This window comes from Crocodylus siamensis, chromosome 5 (assembly GCF_052110815.1).
Source record: "Crocodylus siamensis isolate JL-2025a chromosome 5, ASM5211081v1, whole genome shotgun sequence".
NCBI classification, from domain to species: Eukaryota; Metazoa; Chordata; order Crocodylia; family Crocodylidae; genus Crocodylus; species Crocodylus siamensis.
In genome coordinates this window covers 142,458,086-142,470,464 of record NC_143399.1, presented here as the reverse complement: position 1 = coordinate 142,470,464, position 12,379 = coordinate 142,458,086, and the positions used below count along the sequence as shown (strand labels likewise).

Sequence of the window (12,379 nt, the reverse complement as noted above, 5' to 3'; positions counted from 1 at the left end):
AAGAAAAATACAGGGAAAGGGGGACATGATCAGATTAGAGAATGGTATGGGTTCTTAGACAAACAGCTGAACAAACTATGAAGAGAAAATGATTATCCTTTGGATGTGCTGCATTTCTAAAGATTAGATTATTTGACAACTACCGATATATTTAGTGTAATGTCCTTGGTACTAAGTAGTGTAAAGAAACCTTAAAATAGGTGTAAATGTCATTTAAGCCAAAGGGTTATAAAGAGGCTTGGATGTAAATTGAATCCTGGATGTATGTATGTATATGCTTGATTGTAAAAAAAACCCCTGGTCATGAAAGGATGTAAACTCCATTATTTTAGGAATATCGCTGAATTGTGCTGGGTTTTGAAGTTTGAAGTTCTTTGAAGTTCGGTTTTCTTGCTTCACACCTCTTTTTGGGGAATGACAAAACTTTCCCAGTCCTCTTTGCCCACATGCTTCAAGGGGGAACAGGGTCTTTGCTACACATGTAAGTTGTGAGCTGGGGGAGTCTTTATGCCTCTGTGAGGATACCTATTTTCAATAACTGCATATATTCATCCTTCTAGTTGGTTTGGAGAGGGAGACTGTTTGGTCTGTCAATTGCTGCATAAATTTAGGATGCTGATTGTAGTATTAAATAATATCCTTTTTTCTTAATATGTATTTACATTTTTGCATAGTGTTTTGACAGATGACTTTCTATAGAATAGAACATAACTTGCTCTACCTATATTGCTTTTTTATTTTTTTATCTTATTACATGTTACATCTTTCTTTTTTTTTTTTTTTTACCTTCTGTATCTCATGTCTCTCTTCTCACCTTATCCCTGGTGCCTGTTGTGAAACTTATTGAGGTTGATACGAGGCCCTGCGGTTAATGCTTTGACTGTGTAGCCACCAGGTCACCACAAATTATTCCTTTTCTGTGTGTTCTCTCTCTCCTGTGCCTGAGGCTAACATACACTTTTTGACATCTACTGCTTAAACCTAGTTAAATGTTAATACAGTAACAATTTAATACTGTTAATACATCATGTGTTCTCTTACAGCCTAAGATCTTTGGATGATAGTGCACTTTACTGGGTCAGATTCTGTTATCCTTACTGACTTTGAGAAATATGCTGTTCCTCAAGGATTCTTATTGAAGTGAATGAGAACTATGTGAGGATTAAGGTTATAGATCAAGGTTCTATCTTTATGAATAAAAGCCTATGGTTAATGGTGCGTATTTGAAAGTTGTTCCAAATTTTGTAGTAAGTTTGATTTTGCAGTACTGCTAGTCATAGTATGATAGATGTACAACTAGGCAGAGTGACTACAACTTATCATTAAAAATATCATTCATCTTTGGTTATTGCCAGAGTAAAGTGTCTGATTTCTCACTTAAAGGGGCCTGGATGGGGAATTGGTGATATTTCAGTGAACTTTTTGGGCCATTTTACACCACCAGAGTGATGGTAAAATGACCTTTTCACCCTAGATCTCCGAAGCTCAGTATTCTGTTAACTGTAAGGAGCTAATATTTTTAATCATCCCATTTTTTGTAAATAAGGACAAGACATCTGTGGTATTGTATTACAGAAATACTGTGATAGAACCATCAAGTGATAAGCTGAATTGAACATGAAACTTCACTATGCCTTAGTTAAGTATCAAGTTATAGTTGGGAGAGATTTTATGGAAGGAGTATAACCCAATCTAACCTCTAGTGAATGTGGTGTGTCATATGATTTATTTAAAAATAAATAAATAGATTACAGTATGCATAGTATGAAAGTCTGTGCATCAAATTTCAATAGGATTCATTTAGTTTAGCACTGTAAAGTGAAATTATTTCAAGTGGCCAAGTATCCTTTTATACAAAATGGCTTGGGATCCAGTTCTTCAGCATATTCCTAAGTGTCCTCAACTCACATTACCTTCTGTAGGAAGTGAAAGAGCTGATTATTAAAGAGCACTCATGATAAAAGAAAGTATTTAGTAAAGTGAATGCCATGTAGTTTGTATGGTAGTATCCAGTGATAAAAATTCTGGTCCATCTTATCTGTGAAAGTGGGTGTGAGTAGGGCCGGATTAATGCATAGGCAAACTAGGCACATTCATAGTGCCCTGAGCTGCAGGGGGGGCCTGGTCCTTCCCTACACAGTGACGGGATGAATGGCCCCATCCTCTTTCTTTCCCTTTTCCCTGCTGGCCTAACCGTGGTGGTGGTGGCCAGCTCTGAGCCCTGCTTCCCACAGGTAGCAGCACAGGGGTGCTGCTGGTGCCTGACTCAGAACCCTTCCCTTCCCCACCTTTCCCCTCTCCTCCCCTGTCCTTTGCTGGCCTGTCCATGGTGGCGGTGGCTGGCTCTGAGCCGTACTCTCCACAGAAAGCAGTGCCAGGGTGTGTGTGGGGGGGGTCTTGACCAGCCCGGGGACCATGAATGTGGTTGTCTAGGGCTCACTAAAGGGTTAATCTGGCCCCGAGTGTTTGGAGACCTTTTAGAAGACATCATTGATTTGTATTATCAGTTCTGGATTTACTAGGGAAAATGTAAGCCCATCTAGGTGTAGTAACTTTGTGGAACTGGCTGTAGGTGCATACCAGAAAAGTTATAGGAAACAGTGGTATTAGGAGTCATGTGGATTAAATAAAAAGGCCAGAGGTTGGGAAGGGGGTGAGAGGATGAGCTGGGACTGGTAGAGTAAGGAGCTGGTTCTCTGGGAGTAAGACTGTAGTTTATAAGTGGGAGTGTGGGTGGAAGACTTGGACTAACTGAGAGGTTGCAGAAGACAGGGGAAAGGGGAAGAAGCATGGGAGGAATTGGCAGAAGAAATTGTTCCTCTAGAGTCTCCTCAAAGGCTGAGAATGGAACCAAGCTTCTTCTGTCTCACCATTTCTCTGCTATCAGGAAATGTCTGTAAAAGCCATTGATAAAGTCTCTTGTCACCTCTTCTTCATTGCTATCAAGCTTTCCCTTAGCTGAAGTAACAGAAGTTTCTGCAGTGAATCTCAACATTCTCATTCTCCTGGGCTAAGTACAGATTAACAAAAAGCCTGAGGCTGAATTGATTCAGTCTTTGCAGGTCAGTCTAAGCTGCACAGATTAAATTGAAACAGAAGTGAACAGACCTATACCTTTGATTCAGAAATGCAACCACATGCCTACAGTGGCTCACAGCTCTCTGGCATGTAGCCAGCATGGGTTGTGTTCACTTCCTCTTCCTGCTGCCCCCAAGGTCTCTGGGATTTGCAGTCCAAACTCATGGCGCCAGGACTCTGCAGTGTTGCTCATCACTTCCTCTTCCTGTTTCTAGGTGTCTCTGGGATTTGTAGCCCACAGTTGCAGCCAGCAGTAAGTTTGAGTGGGGGAAGGGTGTTTAACCCCCCCCTCCCTCCAACTCACAGCCCACAGCCAAGGTTTGCCTTGGGGGGGCAGTCCCCCCCATCCTTACAGACTGAGCTGCATCCCCGTCTGGGCTTGCTCCCTGCACCTCCTTGTCAGCCAGCCCCCACTGTTTCATCTAGGGAGCAGAGGGGGGGGGCAGCTGTGCTCTCTAGAGGAGACAACACAGCCTGGCTCAGGGCTGCAAAGCAAGCTGGGGTGCTGGGGGACTGTGATTTAACTTGAACTAGGAAGGGGTCTGGAACAGAAGCTTCATAAACCGGTTTGACCGAAATCAGTTTCAGACATTTTGAAACTGGTTTATGTGCACTGTGTTTCTGTTCTGTTACAGGTTTAAACCAGTTTCTGATCACTTAAACCAGTTTATGTGTAATGTCTGTCCCTAGCCTTGATGACCCATGTGACTGTTAATATGATTCCATACAGTGGAATTTATATTTAATCAGTTTTCTTTAAAAAAAAAACTGTAGGGAATTATTACACACACCCTGACAACCACATTCAGAGAACACTATAAGGTTGCAAAGGTCACTCCATGATTGACAGTATTAAAGTTGTCTGTGCAACCTTATTATTCCATTGTCTGGTGTGTGTATGTTATATTCTGGTCCCTTATTACATGAGCAATTGTTGTTTTTTTCCACAAGATCTTTGTCTTGTTCTGTGCAAATGATTAATCTCCTTGGGAGATGGATCATAGCTATGTAATGAGGGTGAATCTTATCTGTAGGACCCTGCCTTTATTTACTGAAGAAATTGGAAAAGGAATGTTGAAATGAGGCAGGAGATTGCAGGCAGAGGGAGGGTAGACTTACAGTTGAGGCAGTTGAATGCTGCCCTGAAGCATTGAATCCTATCCTTGTCTTTGCTATTGAGTCCATATGTGTTGCTATGCAAATAACTTAAACCATTACTTTTCATAGGTACATTTTCTAGGTGCCTGCCTTGAGACCATGGGGTTTGATCTGCAGAAATGCTGAGCACTCACACTTGGAAGTCAGCGGGAACTGCGATGGTAACTTATACATACAGCGCTATATATACAAGGCCAAGTATTCTTCCTAAGCATCTCAAATGGAACACTTTCTATTAGTGGGTACTTTTGACCTTAGTTTCTCAGTGACTCAGTTCCTGGTCTGTAAAACAGGGATAGTAGCACAACCTCACCTCAGGAATTTGGGAGATTAAATATGCTTATGAAGAATTTGGATGACCTAGCAAGGAAGCCATAGAACAGCCTGTGAAAGGACTAATTTTGTCTTCTAGGCAGTGTCTTGAGCAGTGTGCTGTAAAGAATGCTTAGGGCTGTAGATTGACTTGTGAGGAGAAAATAAAATATTGAAAACCTGCCCATTATGTAAGCATTGTCCATTCAGTGTACTGAGTGAGGGATGGAGTCTAATGGAAAAAATAGCATGCATTTATGCAGCTATATTGTAGCATTAATTCAGATACATGAAGAAGCCAATGAAAGCTGCACAGGTAACATTAACTTAACATTTTCTAAGTTTTGAGTGTGTACCTTTGCAACCTTAATGTTCCTTTAAAATAGTTTTTGAGTGAGCATGTAGATGTGTATGTGAAGTAAGATATGGACCTTTTCACATTCTAGTTGTTGTCTATCTTGCACTATTTTGTCTATTCATTGGGATACAGAATGTGCCTTACTTGTTTGTAAGGCACTTACAAGTAGTAAGCTACTGGTTGATATTGAAAAATGAATGTTAATATTGATTGGTTATTAAAGATTTGTGTAAGAGTAGATGGATTAGAAATTTTTCCCCAGAGTTGCAAATTTAAAGGCAGAGATATTTTCTTTTTTAGCGCTTCTTCAGGCAGATCACAACTTGTATTAATAGATTTAGTTTAATAATTATTACTGATGGAAACATCATATGCTGTGAACTACAGTTAGGTACTTCAGTAAGTGCTGACTGACTGGAGCCCTGTAATACATTCCTTTTGTTTTGATGTTTTATAAAGGTAGCTTCCAGATAGTTGTGTAAAGTATACACAGGGCCATGATCCAACGATTATTTTGATGTGACTGATCATGTGCTTAACTGCTTTGCTCTGTCGTGTCTTGGTCCTCTTTTGCTGGTGTGGGTTATTTTAGCTTCATGAATTATTTTGGCTGAAAGTAACTTGCCACCTTTCAACGTAAATGGTGAAGTTCTTTATTTCAATATAGGTTTTTTCTTTGTATACTTACTGTATAATTCATTGAGTTACTATTCCATTGTTAGTGTGGATTTAAAAATATTCTGGGTCTACCATAAGGCAGAATACCTGTATGAAAAATTGTACTTTATACTATATTGGATATTTTTATTAATATATTTTTATTTATTTCTTTTCATCAGCTAGATACAAAGATGCCAAACATTGCTTAGCAGCAGAGCTCTGGGCCAAACTATATGAAGAAGATAAAAATATTTCTGTATCTTCTTATAACCTAGACTCTGATCTTGAAATGAAAATTATGTGGGCTTTGCCACCTGCATTCTTCTCAAAACAGTACTGGAACATTTGATTGTAGACTCTGATTCTCTTGATTGTTGTCCCTAGGCACTATCTTAGCTGTGTCTTGGCCATGGGCCCTGTCTAGTCAATGCCTTTTCATTTTTCACAATTTTCTCTTCTGGATAAGGCTCACAAATAATGACTGGATTTGACCCTTGGTTGAACAGAGATTGAGATTTAAGATTTATATTTTAATGTTGTTGTTATAAAATATTCCTATTTAAACAGGTATTTTGCTTTTATTTGCATAGCAACTTGGGGTGTTACATATGATCTTAATCCTGCAGTCCCTGAGCATGGCTGCTAGAGTAGCCAAAGAACAACACAGTTTGCAATTTTGGAACTAGATGCCCAAGCAGCTTTGGAAAATAAGTTAATTTATTACAGTGTTATTCCTAAAAATAATGTTGGCAAGTCAAATACATTTAAAATAGGAAATAATAAATTAATAAAATGTAAATATTAGAGCAATGAACCTGCAAACCTCAGTAACATGCTTTTTTGAATTGTTCTTGCCATTCCTGCAAGAAAAGAGGCAGAAATGTTCTTTAACTGTGTATTTGTTCAGGATTGTTCAGAGCTATGGTATTTTTCAAAAGCAAATTGCAGGTAAGTTTTGCCAAAGGGTGAATACTATGCTTGTGGGGAAGAAAGCAAACTATATAGTTAGTAATCAGAAACAAAACTCACTTATTTCCTTTACTTATTTTAGTGAGTTGTCTATAATTGATTTATTTATTTTTCTCATTAAAAAAAATCAGTGTATGATTGGTTAGTGGCTTGCTTCAAAATAAGGAAAACACAGTTACAGTAATTTAATTGTTTTAAATCACTTTGTAAAATAAAATCTTGACCAGCAGAGGGCTTCTGTTTCTGGGAAATGCTCTTTTATATAGCTTGATCCGTGAACAAGAAGCAGATAAACATATTTTCACAACTGTTTTCCTCTCTGTTCTGGATTTCGATGCATCTTTGCTTAACAATGATGTTTCTCACGTTTGTGGAACTGGCAGAACTGGGTACTTTGGTTTATTTTCAGGAACCTTTGCTTATCTTCAGACCATTTATGATGCAGCCCTTTTTAACAAGCAGAGTAGGGGGAAGGGCCAATACATTTGAGTTTTAGTAGACAGCTTTTGATTAGGAATTTGGCTGTGTTGTTTAATTTGTTTTTTTAGATGAATGCATGCTAGAGGAAAAATACAGTGTAGTGGAACCCATATACAGAAGCCTAGCTCTTCTTGCCTTACTGCTCACAGACAGGGAGGAATTGGTTGATAATGTGAAGGTGGAAACTTGTATGATAGGGACCATGAAATGATAGAGTTCAAGGGGAGGGAGGAAGGAGGACAGCAGGGTAGGGACACTGGATTTTTTAAAAAGGCAGATGTCAAGCAACTCAGGGAACTGGTGGGCAGGTTCCTCTGGGGCACAGGTCTGAGGGGTAAAGGAGTTCAGAAGAGCTGGCTATACTTTAAGGAGGCCCTCTTACGGGCTCAGGAGTAAGCTATTTTGATGCAACAGAAGAATGGTGAGTGGAACAGGAGACCAGCCTGTCTAGACAGAAGTAATTTCAATTAGTTGAAACACAAAAATGAATCCTATAAAAAGTGAAAACTTGGTCTTAGTACTAGGGAGGACACTGAGCATATTGCACAGGCATTCAGGGACAAAATTATGAAAGCCAAGACCAGATTTGAGATGCAGGTGGCAAGGAACATAAAAAGCAATAAGGGTTTCTACAAGTATGTCAAAAGTAAGAGGAAGACCAGAGAAACAAAATGTGGAAGGCATTCTAGTTACAGGTGATGCAGAGAAGGCTGAAGTATTTAAGGTCCTTTTTACTTCAGTCTTCACAAATAGGGGCAATGACCAGATGATGAATACATTTGGCAGCAAAATAGGGAAGGAGACAAACTTCTGGAGTAGTAGAAGAACAGGTTAGGGATTACTTAGAGAAGCTAGTTGCTTTTAAGTTGTCAGGGCTGGATGGGATGCACCCTAAGGTACTAAACAAATTGGGTGAAGTAATTTCAGAGCCATTGGCGAGCTTCTTTGAGAATTTATGGAGGCTGCATGAGGTCCGGGAAAAGGGCAAATACAGTGCCCATTAGGGATGCACCAATATATTGGTTGGCTTTTGGATTGGCAGCGATAAAATGACAAATGATGTTATTGGCTATCGGCTTTTCTTGGTCATTGTAGCTAATAATTATGGCTGCATGCCCAGTACACCTTGGTGGCTGTAGTCTGGTCTGCACCCCTGCGACCGCCTGAGTCTGTGGCAGACTACAGGTTCTGGTGAGCAGTGGGAGGGGTACCAGGGAGAAGTCACAGGGCACCGTGCTCAGCAGCCAAGGGACTGTGACCGACTTCTGCTGCCACTGTCATGGCAATGCTACACAAGCAGCAGGGGCCTGAGCACTGGGACTCCTGCAGAGACATTGGGCTCTGTGTGTGTGGGGCGGGTAAGGCATCATGCTAGGGACATTCTGATCTGCCAGGCACCAACTGGGCCCTTTTGCAAAGGTGGCTTTTCCCTGGTGGCCATGGGAGCTTGCCTGAGCATGGCCCTCTGGCTCCAGCAGTGGGGCTCTAAACATACCCAGCACTGCTGTACACACAAGGGTTTGCCTCAGCTGCCTAATATAGCAGCACAGGCTGCACAGGGAGCAGGGCAGTCGGTAGGAGCCGTGAATGAGGGGACGACATGCATGAGAATAAGGCAGTCACCTCCTTCCTCATTGAGTACTGGAGCAGTCAGGAGGTATATATGTGTGTTATAAATGCAAAACAAACACAAAAAAAGGTTTATGTCAGTAGTTTAAAATGCCTTACACTATTACTAAATATTGCTTATCAGATTGGCATCCGCTGATATGGTTGGTAAATCATTGACTGTCAATATTGCCCAAGAAAATCTTTATTGGTGCACCCCTAGTGCCCATCGTTAAGAAAGGGAAGAAGGAAGGATCCGGGGAACTACAGACCAGTCAGCTTGACTTCAATACCTAGATTGGGGAGCAGGTCCTCAAGGAATCTACTGTAAAGCACCTGGAGAAGAATAAGGTGATCAGGAACAGCCAGCATGGATTCACCAGAGCAAGTCATGCCCAACCAACCTGATTTCCTTCTATGATAAGGGTGACAGGCTCTGTAGATGGGGGAGAGCAGTGGATGTGATGCACCTTGAATTTAGCAAGGCTTTTTACACTGTTTCTCATGACATGATTATTAACCAGCCAAGGAAATACAGACTAGTTAAAAGTATTGTTAAGCTGAACTCATAATTGGTTGGATCATTGTACTCAGTGAGTAGCCCTCAATGGCTCAATGTCTACCTGGGAGAAGGTATGAAGTGAGGTTCACCAGGCATCACTCTTGGGCCCAGAATTGTTTAATATTTCATTAATGATTTGGGTGATAGGATCGAGTACACACGTAGCAAATTTTCAGACAAGTTGGGTGGAGTTTCATATATTCTGGAAGGTAGGGCTAGCATCCAGAACAACTTGTATAGAGTGGAGAATTGATCCACAGTCCATCAGATGAGATTCAACGAAAACAAGTGCAAAGTCATGCGCTTAGGGTGGAATAATTCTTATTGAAATACAGACTTGAGAGTGACTGGCTAGGCTGCAGAGAAGGACCTGACAGTTACAGTAGACCAGTGCAGAGCAATAAAATAATTAGAGGCCTGGGAAGCATGACTTATAAGGAAAGGCTGAAAGAGCTATAGTTATTTAGTCTGGAGAAGAGATGGGGGATTTGAGAACAGTTTTCAAGTACCTGACAGGCATTTATACAAAGGTTGGAGATGGGCTTTTCTCTGTGACCGTGAGGGACAGGCCTAGGAGCACTGGTCTCAAGCTTCAGCAGAAATTTAGGTTTGAGATAAGGAGGAATTTTCTGACTGTGAGGATGGTCAAACATTGAAGCAGGCTACGTGGAAAAGTTGTGGTATCTTTGGATGCTTACAAGAGCAGGTTAGACAGGCACTTGGGTGGAGTGGTTTAGTCAGGTATGATCCTGCCTTGAGAAAGAAGCTGGACTAGATGATCATGTGCAGTCCCTTTTAGCCCTACTTTCCTATGATCCTCTATGAAAAACATTTAAGTGGCAATAGTATCACAACATTGATGTAATGTTAGTACTTTACTTCCCTGATACAAAGCAACTTTTCTATAAATTACTGGAGTAAGCTGCATTATTGTAAGCTCCATATTGGTGCAGCTAAGCTATATGAAAGGTTTACTTACTGTAACTATATTAATGTTAGGGGTGGGAACCACCTCTCCCCTCCCTGTCCCCCCCCCGGATGAACCACCAGCTCCATCTCATGCCCTGCCCCTGCTGGGCAGTGCCTGCTTCTGCCCTTGTCCTTGTCTCAGTCCCACTCCCTCCCCGCAGAGGCCCCGCAGAGGCCTTGATTTGGCCCCTCTCTCCACGCGCTCCTTCCCTTCCCCATACCCCTTTCCCTGCCATAGACTTACCGGCTGAACGCTGCTCTCTAAGCTGCTGGGCTACACTCCTGACTGAGTGTATGCTGTGGCTGTGGGCATGCATGTGACATTTATCAACAACATTATTGGCCACATCAGCCAAAAAAGCTGATTGCCGATAATGTCAATTTTCCTTTTATTGGTGCTGATACAGTATGGACTGATGTATCAGTGCACCTCTAATTAATTCTATATATATATAAAAGCCTTGGTCTGCCTGCCCATAATGCTTCATTCACATTCTGATTAGCTGTCTCAGCAGCCAATCACAGTATGAATAAAGTAGTAGGGACAACAGGTGGCAGAACACTGCCATGATGGTGGGGAGAGAGGGCTGCCCCCCTCCCCCGCTCAGTGGAGGAGGTGGTGCTGGTGCGAGGGGGCAAGGAATGGTGTTGGGGCCACCACAGTGGAGTGGGATGGGGGCGAGCAGCCCCAGGTCCGAACTGCGGGGGGGAACGTGGTCGGGCCCAAATTGGGGGGGCACAGGTGGATGAGGGGAACGGGGGCGCAGGGCCAGATGCTGGGCTCTGTCCCTACTGGCCCCTCAGGGGCGGCATAGGGGGAGTGCCTTTGGCCCCGAAGTGGCGGGGGCAACAGTGGAGGGAGTGAACCCAACCCCTCCTATCCCCTTGGCAGGCAGCGGTGGCAGCAATGGAATGGATGGTGGGGGGATGCTGGCTCCATGCCCTCTGCGTGGTGGGGGACGCTGGCCCCATACCCTCTGCTTACTGCAAGTCATGAAAACGGACTGGATGTGGGGAGGAGGGGCAAGGCCAGCACCCTGGCCCCGAAGTGGCGGGCGAGGGGGCGGAGAGGGGGAGCAGGCCCAGCTCTGAAGATGGGGGGGGGGCGGGATATGCAGGCCTCTGTCCCCAGCCGCTCTTCTCCCCGCCCATCATTCCTGATGGGCAGTCGGCTAGTATGGTTATACTGGTGCTAACTTCTCCAATAAAATTAAAAAATAAAAGCTATCTTGATACTCCCTGCATAGTATTCTTCTTGTCATCTTGGTTTGCCTATTACCTGGTTGGCTTTTTTGCTTTTTCTGGATAGTTTTTTGCAGTCCTTTTTTTCTCTGCTCTTGTCTTGAGTTCTTCTCCGGTTTCTCTGTTTGTAGCATACTGTAGCTATTTGTCTAATATTGCCACTCGCCACTGCTTTGTTTGGCAACATGAGTCACACGTTTAGAATACACAGAAGTTAATTTTTTCAAATGACTTGAAACCTATGGAAAGACTAGCAGAGAATATTCTTTAATTTTAGATGACTGATTTCCTCTGCTGAATACATTATACTTAGACCTGTAGGCTAACATTTTCCCTTTTCATCCTTCTTTTCCCCTCTTTGCCTGTATTTGGGACTGAATGGTTCCAACACCCAAGGACCATTATTCTGTCAAATTACTGAGACATCAAATTATTATGTCCCTATTATTACCACCAAATTTACTAGGGAGTGTTCCTGAGATCAGTAGAATTTTATTGATTTTTAGTATGGCTTCTCCTGGGCTAAGAGGGCCATATTACCTCTTGGCAGATCACAGACTAAAAGTTTATTCTCATGCACATATTTACCAGTTTACCAAAGATTTAAAAACTGATTTAATTAAACTGGTACAGAAGCTTTATCTATGCAAACGTTTTTAACAAGAGGGAGAACATGATGCTATGCAAATCTTCTTAAGAAGAGGGAGAAACTGAAGAAATGGGCTTAAGTTGCAGAAGTGTGGATTCAGCTTCAGTCTCAGAAAAGACATCCTTTTTGTCTGAACAGTAGACCAAAGGTTCTTATTTTTCTGGTTTGGTTTTTTATCAGTAGACCGTTATCAGAAAAAAATTACATTTGGAGTAATTTTAGAGTACGTGGTCTGAAATACTGTTCTCAGGTCCCCCTTTTTTTTTAGTTATGAATTTTAAGATCAAAACGTGCCCTTTCCATATAGATTTCATTTATTTATGTTAAATACTGT

The 12,379-nt window shown here is 42.0% G+C and overlaps 1 protein-coding gene across 4 annotated transcripts in view; it reads left to right on the top strand.

Moving 5' to 3' along the window:
* Window positions 1–12,379, top strand: part of RARB (retinoic acid receptor beta) — a 533,822-nt gene that overhangs the window by 61,123 nt on the left and 460,320 nt on the right. For 3 of the 4 annotated variants that reach the window (XM_090046513.1, XM_090046519.1, XM_090046514.1), the window contains exon 2: window positions 4,306–4,397. The exons of the other annotated variant lie outside the window; for it this stretch is intronic. The gene's annotated coding sequence lies outside the window, so the exon portion shown is untranslated. The remainder of the gene's footprint in view (window positions 1–4,305; window positions 4,398–12,379) is intronic. 4 annotated transcript variants of the gene reach the window in all.